This window comes from Octopus sinensis, linkage group LG22 (assembly GCF_006345805.1).
Source record: "Octopus sinensis linkage group LG22, ASM634580v1, whole genome shotgun sequence".
NCBI lineage: Eukaryota > Metazoa > Mollusca > Cephalopoda > Octopoda > Octopodidae > Octopus > Octopus sinensis.
The window spans coordinates 2,488,202-2,499,692 of record NC_043018.1 but is presented as its reverse complement, the minus strand read 5'-3'; positions in this window follow the sequence as shown (position 1 = coordinate 2,499,692).

The following is an 11,491-nucleotide window of genomic DNA, read 5'->3' as shown; positions in this document are numbered from 1 at the left end:
TAAGAGTATAGATGGATTAATATATATGTTCCATTCTAGCAAGACTGTCTGATGAACGGCAACGAGAAACTCAGAGTAACAGATTTTGTTGAATTTTCTGCTGCTTAAAATAAAGTATATATATATATATATATATTATGAACAAGGGTACAAAATTAATACCAGCATTGTTAGAAATAAGAGTAAAATGACTATATATATATATATATATATATATATATATATATATATATATATTTATGGAAAGAACTTTATAAATAAATTCCAACCCAAGCTAAATAGACAACGATACTAATACTTAGAGTTACTATTTCCACTGCTACGACCACTACCACTAGCAAGTGAAAAGTCAGTGAAAATTATCTTATTTTGGGGTTTAAAGTTCCATTACCACAGCTGCTCCAACGATGACGACCACCACCACTAGCAACAACAACAACGACAACAATAATAAAGGAGATTATAATTGAAATGTAAAAATCCCTGGGAAATATTTCTAAAAACCCAAACACCAATCAACTTAAGTAATTTAGTAAAATCACACACTGATTTGTCAGAATACAGTTTGCAAAAAATAACATTCTGGAGCCTATACAAATGTATTTAAGGAACACAGTTTAGCCATCTCGCCACAGTTGTAGATTGTGAAACGTAAGTGTTACCATAACTATATGAACCTGAAAAATAGTTTAATGCATAAAAGTACAAGTTCGATCAGAATGGATATTTAATATTCTATCATTTCATTATATTATATCTTTATATATAAAATTGAAGTTGTGTGTGTGAGATTGTCTCCTCTGATTTAGATTCCTAACTACTCCCGCATTTTGCGGTGCAGTTTAACTAAAAGCGGGTATCTTATAGTCGTCATTCATATCGAGCCTTTCTGGGTATTAGCGCGCGTCTACGATGAGTCTACGATTTAAAAAAAAAATTACCATCATTTTTCCACATTTTTAATGATTTTTGCTCGGGTTATATAAGGGAAATAACTCTCTAAAAATGCTTATATAGTTATTTCTCTTACAAACCCGAGCAACGCCGGGCGATACTGCTATTTATATTATATTAACATAAGATTGTAAATAAAGCATGAAATTCAAAGTTGGAATTATTTTGAGTAATACACACACACACACGCACACACACGCACACACACACACACACACACACACACACACACACACATATATAATATATATATAAACATATTTGTACGTGTGTCTGTGTCTACGTGCGCATGTGTGTATGTAATGGTACATGGCTTAGCGGTTAAGGTTTTGCACCTATTAGCATAAATTTCTAGATCGAGTCAGAAGACCTTTTGCAAATTTTATCGCCGACTATGGCAATATAACAAATGGTCTAAGACCCATCTGATGGATTTTCCCAACGTTTCATGCCACCGAAAAGAAAACAAATGTGAATTAGAAACAGCTGAAGGTAACTGAATTTTTACCTTGTTCGGTACGCGGCATTCAAAATGACGCAACATCTGTCTCTCGCTCCGAGAAGGAACCCGATGTGAGTTGTCTCGCTCGCCTCTGGCTTCATTACAGTTCTTGTTAACACCAGGTTTATTGAGAATATATTCTCTTGCGCCTAAAATGCCGCCGGCCAACGAACTAACACACACGCACACACCTTGTGGGTGTGTATTCGATACATTAAAGTACCGGTGAAACACGTGCGTCTGTGTAATGGACATCTCCATTCTGTGCCTAAATCATAAAAGGCACTATTCTGTTTTGACCTGTTCCCATTAACATGTGCTATCATTGACAAAAGAACACACATATAAACAAAAGAACGCACATAAACTTAACAGACGTTATAATTTAGTGAAATAAAACATAACAGCCAGTTTTATATTTATCCTTCATGTTCACACTATCGATTATAATATTCATGTGTATATAATCGTTACTTATTCCCTGGTTAGTCATAATGAAACAAACACTTTCAAATACATTCCTACCTACAGCAATTCCATTGTCAGATATAATTTATTTCAGATATGTTTATTTAGGGTTTCTATTATTTATAAAGTATTTTTGAGAGAGGACTGTAAATTCTTGCAAGTTCCCCCAACGTCTTAGACGTTCAGTGCTGGCGAAAGTATATACGTATCGCCTTCTTTGTTATAATGAGTGGCTGGCGGCTGGGTAGTTCAATAAGTGTACCTGATAAGATAGAATCTACTGCAACCGATTTCTGTGTGATGGTAGCTTCCTGCCAAATCCAGAATTCAATAATTCATAGCCAGGAATGATGAGAAATTTATTCAGACGTGAGACGTAAATATGTTGGTTCAAAACCAAGAATATTTTTACGACTGAACGATTAATTTGAATATTTCGTACTCGGTTGCACGCCAATAGTCTATTCTCACTCGTTAACTTCAAGATCTACCATTGACTACATTCCAGGCATGTACACATTCGGACATAATTTTTCTGTGTATGCACATAGATTTATTGATGTATATAATCGCATTCATATCATCTCGATTATGTGTTGCATTGTATGAATTGTCGTAGTTACAAAGACAAAATCCTCAATGAAAAATTCGATGATGGAATGAAGGCATGTTTCTGTGTCGGTGGTAATCAACCTACATGAATCTGCAAGAGGTATTCACCGTTTTCAAATCTATCTAAATGTGTGTGGTCCCTTGTAGGACTACAAAGCCACACCCGTGCTACTTTAAGGGAGTAACCAAGCAACGGCGATGCTCGAGATCCATTTGTAGTCACGTGTATGTGTGTGGGTGTATGCATGTATACATGTTTGCATGTGTACATGTTTGCATGTATGCATGTATATGTACGCGCGCGTGTCCCATACATGGAAAGAGCAATTTCATAGGGTGTGACTTCTACATAGTTATCTATATTTCTCCCTATTTCTAACATAAGAAAATGTTATACAAGTCCCTTTTAGAGACAGTCCAGCACATTGAAAATATATTCCTCCTTACCACACCGAACCTCTTCGTTCAAGAGTAATAGTTACCGTAACAATATCGCATCTATTTCATCAGTTTTCACCCACCTTTGGGAATTTCTTTGAAATGGGTGCTATACGACTTCGCTTCAACGAGGTATTTGACTATATCTGACGACATTGACGGCATCTTCACATTGCGTCGTCTCATTCCCTCACTCCTCCCTCCCCTACTTTCTCTCTTTTTCCAACTGGCGGACTCATGTATCCCATCTGCAGCAAGACACCTTTTTCTACACATTTAAGCTTTCATCAAATGGCATGAAGCCACTATCCTCTTTTCTCGATTATATTTATATATCCTCATTTCTCGGTAATATATATATATATATATATATATATATATATATATATATATATAATATATATATATATATATATTAATATTAATTCGAGACAAAACCACTATTTTGCAAAACAAACAAGGAAAGACTTAATCAATATTTATTTATTTATTTATTTTATATTAAAATTTTATGTATTGATTAAGTCTTTCCTTGTTTGTTTTGCAAAATAGTGGTTTTGTCTCGAATTAATATTATATAATATTTTACTAAAAATGGATTTAATCCTAAATCTGATTTTTCCCTGTAAATTTGGATTTATTCCCTAATATTTATATTATATAATATATATATATATATATATATATATAATACATGTATACACATGTGCATATGTATATGTATATATATATATGCATGTATATCCATATATATATATATACATATATAAGTATATATTTATATGTATATATATTATATGTGTGTGTATGTGTGTGTGTGTGTGTGTGTGTGTGTATATATATGCATATACACATCTCTACTTGAGAGGGCCATGTTGTCGGATTCGTGATTTGAATGACTTTACCAGGTGATGCTATTAAGTTAGACATGGCCTGGGCCAATACCGGCCGAAACCTATCAGAGATGATATATATACAACACACACACACACACACACACACACATATATATATATATATAATATATATGAGAGAGAGAGAGAGGATAAAGCCATGAATGTATAAATGCTTGGTGTAATGCGACTCGTGATCGAGAAAGACCACTTCCTAAATCCATTTCATTCAAAGAAACAAATACCCTTTGCTGTCCTTCCAGCACCGTCACATATTGATCTGAAGGCCTGCAAAGGACTTACATGTCATGCCACACAGCAGGATCCCAGACTTATACATGTTGGGACTGACAGTGCCGGGTAATTCCACTCACCAACTCAGATATATTGTTTATAGCAGAGATATAACATCAAGGAATTGAAGCCTAAAGAATAGGCGATAGGAATCGATTCTGCTAGCTTTGTTACTTATCCACCCCGAGGGTATCAAAACGCAAGCTGGGCTACGTACTTGTGGAGAGAAGGTAATAAATAGGAAAAGATGAGTGTTTCTTATTAGGTACAAGGCCAACCGGTTTCAGTGGTGTTTGCTGGCCCGTACCAGGGAAAATCAAAAATGATTCTGGCAAAATTTAGATTCTAAATGCAATGGGCTGGAAAAATTCGTCTGATCTCTATCGTTCATGGAAACCCGAAACGTATATATAGGAGACTAGACGCAACGTAAAGTGGGGGCGCGTGGTTTAGTGGCCAGGGTGTCAGTATCATGATCGTAAGATTGTGGTTTCGATTCCTGGACCAGGCGACGCGTTGTGTTCTTGAGCAAAACACTTCATTTCACGTTGCTCCAGTCCACTCAGCTGGCAAAAATGAGTAACGCTGCGATGGACTGGCGTCGCGTCCAGCCAGCTGGGGGGAACACATACGCCACAGAAACCGGCAAACAGGGTCCATGAGCCTTGCTAGTCTTGAAAAGGGCAATGTTTTTATCGTTACGCAACGTAAAACCCAAAAGGAAGAATTCAGTTTTCCCAAATTGTGACTAAGGCACCACTGAAGCACCGATATTGCTAGAAATAAGAGTTAAAGAACCCTACACTTACAGACATAGCACAAGACTATGTACTGATAGGGGAGTTATCTGCTCCACAGCGAGCGAGGGCACTGCTATATATATAGTATGTGACTTCGCCTGTATCACTAGCGATTTTTTTCCTCTGTCTTCCCTTCTCTGGATCTTTCCTTCTCCTATGTTTCCGACGAAGAGCTCCGCTCGAAACGTCAAACCCTCCTTCTTCCCTTCTTTCCTGAGCGTCCAATAATACTTTATTTGTTCCACATCCTTGCGTTGTTGTCATTTTGTTTTCTTGTTTGGATTAACTATATATATATATATTATATATATATATATATATATATATATATATATATATATATATATATATTATATATATATATATATATATATATATATACATATATATATATATACATATATATATATAACATAATATTGAACAATGAGAGCGAGTGCTAAACATTGCGTTGGTAGATAAAGATTCTTTATTTGTGTCTTTAGGCTAAGAATGGTTTGATGTTCAACAATGCCTGAAGTGCTATGAAGCCTATCACATGGACCGTAGATGATTTTGGATTATTACCATCTTTCTAAGTCAGGCTCGAGGCGATCGAGTTATATGGTTTCAATTTTGAATTAATGCTGTTATTTACTCGACAAGATAGTTGAGTATTTCCTGTCTGTATTTAAGCAACTGTATATTTGTCAGATGCGACGAGATGAATTCATTTGTATGATCAAAGTTGTTGCTCATTCAAGTGGAACCGTAGCCTCGAGGCAGCTGTCCAGAAATATAATTGTCAGATACAACAGCAACATACGGCGTGACAAGTCTGATGGACATTTGAATATATTGTACTTGTCAACTAAACAGGCTTCACACAGTACATGTCTGTATCCTTCCACTCGCACGACCAGGATTGGTTCAAGCATTGGGTAAAGGAAAATTCTTGAAGATGCCATGCAGTGGATCGTCTGTGAAGTAAGGTTCTCAAATGTATGTATGTATGTACGTATGTATGTATGTATCTATGTATGCAGGTATATATGTATGTACGTATGACATGTATGTATGTATGTATGTATGTATGCATATATGTATGTATGTTGGTATGTATGTATGTATGTATGTATGTATGTATGTATGCATATATGTATGTATGTTGGTATGTATGTATGTATGAATCGACGGATGAATGCGTGGATGGATGTACACACCTGTACAACAATAGTATTTATATCTCTCTTTGAATGTATGTTTCTATGCACTTATATAAACATACATATAATCTCCCCTTATTTCGCTCTCGCGTCTCATGTTTGATCTTTGACCTCTGGCCGAAATCAGATCGCCATGTTGATTCGTTAGCTACTGCACGCATTTTTTTTCTCTCCTTCTTTCTGTGTTTTTCTCTCTCTGTGTATCTTTCTGTTGAAGAGCGTAGGCTCGAAACGTTAAAGACTTGTTTTATTTATATTTCCTGAGCGCCATACTAATACAATTGTTCGTTTGTTTTCCACCTGCCTTCGTCTTTTGTTTATTTTCATAAAGCTTCCCGTTATATATAGCGATATACATACATAGATAGATAGAGAGAGATCTGCATACATAATTATATATATAGATATATATGTGTATACTTGTATCTCTGTGTATAAATTTTCATTAATATATTTACATGCACATATGTATGCATCATATATGCATACGTACATATGTGCAAATATATGTAATATATAAGTAAATATATATATATATATATATATATATATGATATAGATATGTGTTTATATACTTATATAGATGTAGATGATGTTATTTTGCATGTATGTGTATATGTATATATGTTTTGCGCATGTATATATCTATGTATGTATGCATGTATATATGTATGTATGAATGTATGTATGTATGTTTGTATGTATGTATGTTTGTATACAGCCATATGCTCATGAGTGATATAACATTTAGGCGTAGATGATGTTGCTATTCGGAATGCAACATTGGAAATCTCTTCTGACAGATACAGACGTGTTAGTAATGAGAATTGTCATAATGAATATTAATACTTATAAATGAGGAGAAAACGACTGTTTCCGCAGGATTTCCATGTAAATATCTTTATCCCGGTTTCTTATTCTTTTCCTCTTTCATTCATATCTCAGTGTGAAGCAGAAATATGCTTCCATCACTGTCCTAACATCGATGCAAGCATGTTATTAACTCTCTCTATAAAACTAATTAGAATCTCTCAAAGCGATACCATTCCTCAGTATTATCTGTCATTATGCAGTTGCTATGCGCAGCAGAATCGTACAAAGCAAGCAAATGAGATATAAACGCTGCTTGATTAAGCAAGGAGTGATTCACAAATGCATTTCTCCTATAAATCTTAGAGGCACTCCTGCAGTCTGCCTGCTTTTTTCTATCGTTTGCTAAGGCGTCCTACGAAATAACTAGTTTTGTTTTATACCACCTTTCTCTTGGTTGCCGACACCTACGTCCTTTTTCTACCTGTTGCAGGTATGCACTCCTGTTCTGTCTTTACCTTAATTGCTTTTTCTTTCTTTTCAATATACACCGAACGTTAACATGCCGTTTTTTTTCTTCAATTATTCACTTGCTAGGTGTGGAAGAAGTCGTTGTGTTCACTGATCTCCTATATAAGGCGGCGAGCTGGCAGACATGTTAGTGCACCTGGCGAAATGATTAGCAGTAATTCGTCTGTCGATACGTTCTGAGTTCAATTTCCGCTGAGGTCGACTTTGCCTTTCATCCTTTCGGGGTCGATAAATTAAGTACCAGTTTCGCACTGAGTTGATGTAATCAACTTAATCCCTTTGTTTGTCCTTGTTTGTCCACTCTATGTTTGACCCCTTGTGGGCAATAAAGAAATATATATATATACATATATTATGATGCTAATGACGACGATGGCTGACAACTCGTAACCGAGCAAAGCCGTCACTGACCGTTGGCCATGCAACCTGCCAGCAATGCCCGTGTATGAGGTTATTGCACCTGCAGTAGGCTTGATCAAATTTCATTCTGCAGCTTCTACCCACGCTCTGGCACCTTCCTACTAGACTGGGCATCGGATAGTCGCCTGCAACATTTCAGTAAGTCTTGCGTAGTACCTCACATATACTCCCCGCCGTACTGACATGATCCAGAAACAAACCAGGGTAAGATATCCAGAGCCAATTTGGAACGCAGGCTCAGGAATATTGGGGCACAATGATCTCAAGTGCAAGCAAATACTCACCGAAATGTTCAGTGGCACTCCATGCACATGTGGTTTAATAACAGAGTGACCTTCTCTTCGAGGCACGCTTTAGCAAAGCCTAAGGGATGCCTCACTCGTGGTGGTCATCCAGCACGCCGAAATTTCTACCATTGCTAGACAATCGTTGAACCTTCAGTAGTTTATCCGTCCTTTTGACAATTCTTGATAGTCTTGCTGAGTTTGTAGCAACCCTCCTTAGCAGGCTACCCTAACGGTGGTACCTGTTTAGCCACCGACAAACCGAATCCTGCTTAAGTTATTGTAGAAAGCTTTTAATAATCGCCAAACACTGAAAGGGAGTTGCTGATAAGAATAGTAAACTTGATAATTATAAACATGATAATAATAAGAAGCATGATAATTAGAACTCTTGCATTTTGATAAAAGTTCTGAAAATATTAAGGAAAATGTATTTAGCCACAGTTGCAGAGTCTAAAATAATAATCGCTTGTTGCAGCACAGGGCTCTTTGTGTTTCCGTCATGAATAAATGATCAGAATATTGACTAACAAATACGTCACTCAGATCGTTAATGCCCCTTTTATCAACATACAGTCACAAATATCAATTTATCCAAATATCCTCTCTCATGTCTTCGAAAGTCTCATCACCGCTTGCCTAGCATTTAAGTAAATATTCTCGAAGGTTTTCTTCTTGGAAAACACATTCTGAAAAAAAACATTATTTAAACTGACAGGCTTCATAGTTCGAACACAAAGTTAATGTTAATGGAGCTAAACGTATCTCCACTGGTATATGCTGATATACAAAATAATTAAACTTCCCCTATTTTGCTTCAGTATTTTCATCTCCTTTCAATCAATCTTTAACACTCGAGGACCAAACCACTATCCAGATAAATACCGTTATTTATCAATGTCTGTAATATTTGTAATATTGTTGTTATTGTTGTAATTGAAGCTCAGTGGAGGCGCAATGGCCCAGTGGTTAGGGCAGCGGACACGCGGTCATAGGATCGCGGTTTCGATTCCCAGACCGGGCGTTGTGAGTGTTTATTGAGCGGAAACACCTAAAGCTCCACGAGGCTCCGGCAGGGGATGGTGGTGATCCCTGCTGTACTCTTTCACCACAACTTTCTCTCACTCTTACTTCCTGTTTCTGTTGTACCTGTATTTCAAAGGGCCGGCCTTGTCACTCTCTGTGTCACGCTGAATATCCCCGAGAACTACATTAAGGGTGCACGTGTCTGTGGAGTGCTCAGCCACTTACACGTTAATTTCACGAGCAGGCTGTTCCGTTGATCGGATCAACCGGAACCCTCGTCGTCGTAACCGACGGAGTGCTTCCATAAACACTCTCCAATTTAAGCTCTGTTTGGATTTATGTTTTGACATATTACAAACTAGCCTCTTTACTTTAGCACAGAGGTTCCCAGACTCTTCACTACCGAGGACCCCTTTTATTTAAATGAGTTTTCCCACCAACCCAGGATATTGAAAGGTCTATCAGATTATGATGTTCACGGATCCCAGTTCTACCTTTGTGGACCAGCAGAGGTCAGCGAAACACAGGTTGTGTACCACTGATTTAGCATGTTCTAATACATCTACCTATTTGAAATTGAATAATTCAGTACTGCAATCGTGAATGTCATTAATCTGGATTAGTCAAATCCATTTGATCTCTTTACAAACAGTTTTGCCTCATATGCATATCTTTATTATCTCCCGAATCTTCATCACTAATAATGGTTTCACATTTTGGCATGATGCCAGCAGAATCGGGGGATGGGGACAAATCGAACCTAGAGTTTAGCTGGTACTTAATTTATATAATCCAGAAAAGGAACGAAAGACAAAATTGATATAAAGACGGACGAAATGCCATTAAGTATTTCGTACGGCATGCAGACGATTCTCCAGTTTGCTATTCCTTATTCCTCGAATATTTTATAAAGATTTCATTAAATTCCTACATTTTGTCTCATTTCACAACCCTTAAGTCATTTCCTTTTATTTCAAACATTCCGTTTCCTTTTTCACATACATTTTTATTCACATATCCTCGATATACACACACACACGCTCACACACACAAACAAACAAATACACATACACACAAACACACACACACAAACAAACAAATACACATACACACAAACACACACACACACGCGCGCTTGCACACACAGATACACACACGTACACACATACACACATATACACGCACGCACACAAACAAACAAACAAACACACATACACACAAGCACACACACACACACACGCTTGCACACACAGATACACACATGTACACACATACACACATACACACGCACAAACACACACACACACAAACACACACACACACATACACACAAACACACACACACACACACACGCTTGCACACACAGATGGACACACGTACACACACACACACACAAATACATATTATTTATTGACTTATCTGTACATTTAATCATTGAGACTAATACTTTGAGCTATACATCGTATTGTATCATTGCATGTCGTGTCATATTGGCTTTGCTATTTCACACAACCCCCACACAATACAATATATTTACTTTCGCGTCCATTTAATAACCCCGAGGCGAAGATTTTTGTCACATTTAATTCATTAAGATAATTTTCACGCTTACATCTCTGATTTGTTGAACCCCTGGAGAATAAATCATTCTCATCAACCATCAGTATTTCGTATATTATAATTTCCCCAGGTAAGCCCCACAAATATTAATGTTTCACATTCACCTGAGTAATAATTTAATTTATTTTAATTTGCTTATTATTAGATACAATTTCGCACAATTTCTTATTATTAAATACATTTTCCTACCACAAGTTATATTAATTTGTTCACGAACACTGCAATTCTCTTCCATTTTTTCTTTCGTTATTTTTCGTCTTTAATTCTGGGTAAACCATTTTAGTGTAAACATCTTTTCTCTACTACCAATTATTTATTTATTTTATAAAGCCACAATGATTAAAATACTAATCTGTAGATTTATATTTAGAAAACACAAGAATGCTAAAAGCTGGAAAGACGTTCACTGGTCTCATTTTCTCGTAGGAGAAATTCTTCAAAATCGCGCAGCGTCATCAGGGAATTTTACTGCCAAGGCAATTACAGCAGCGAAACTTTTATCTAAGAACGGGTGTACACGGGCAGGATTTACTTGTTTACAGATATTATTAATTGGAAGGCGGTGAGCTGGCAGAAACCTTAGCACACCGGGCGAAATGCTGAGCGGTATTGCGTTCTGAGTTCAAATTCCGC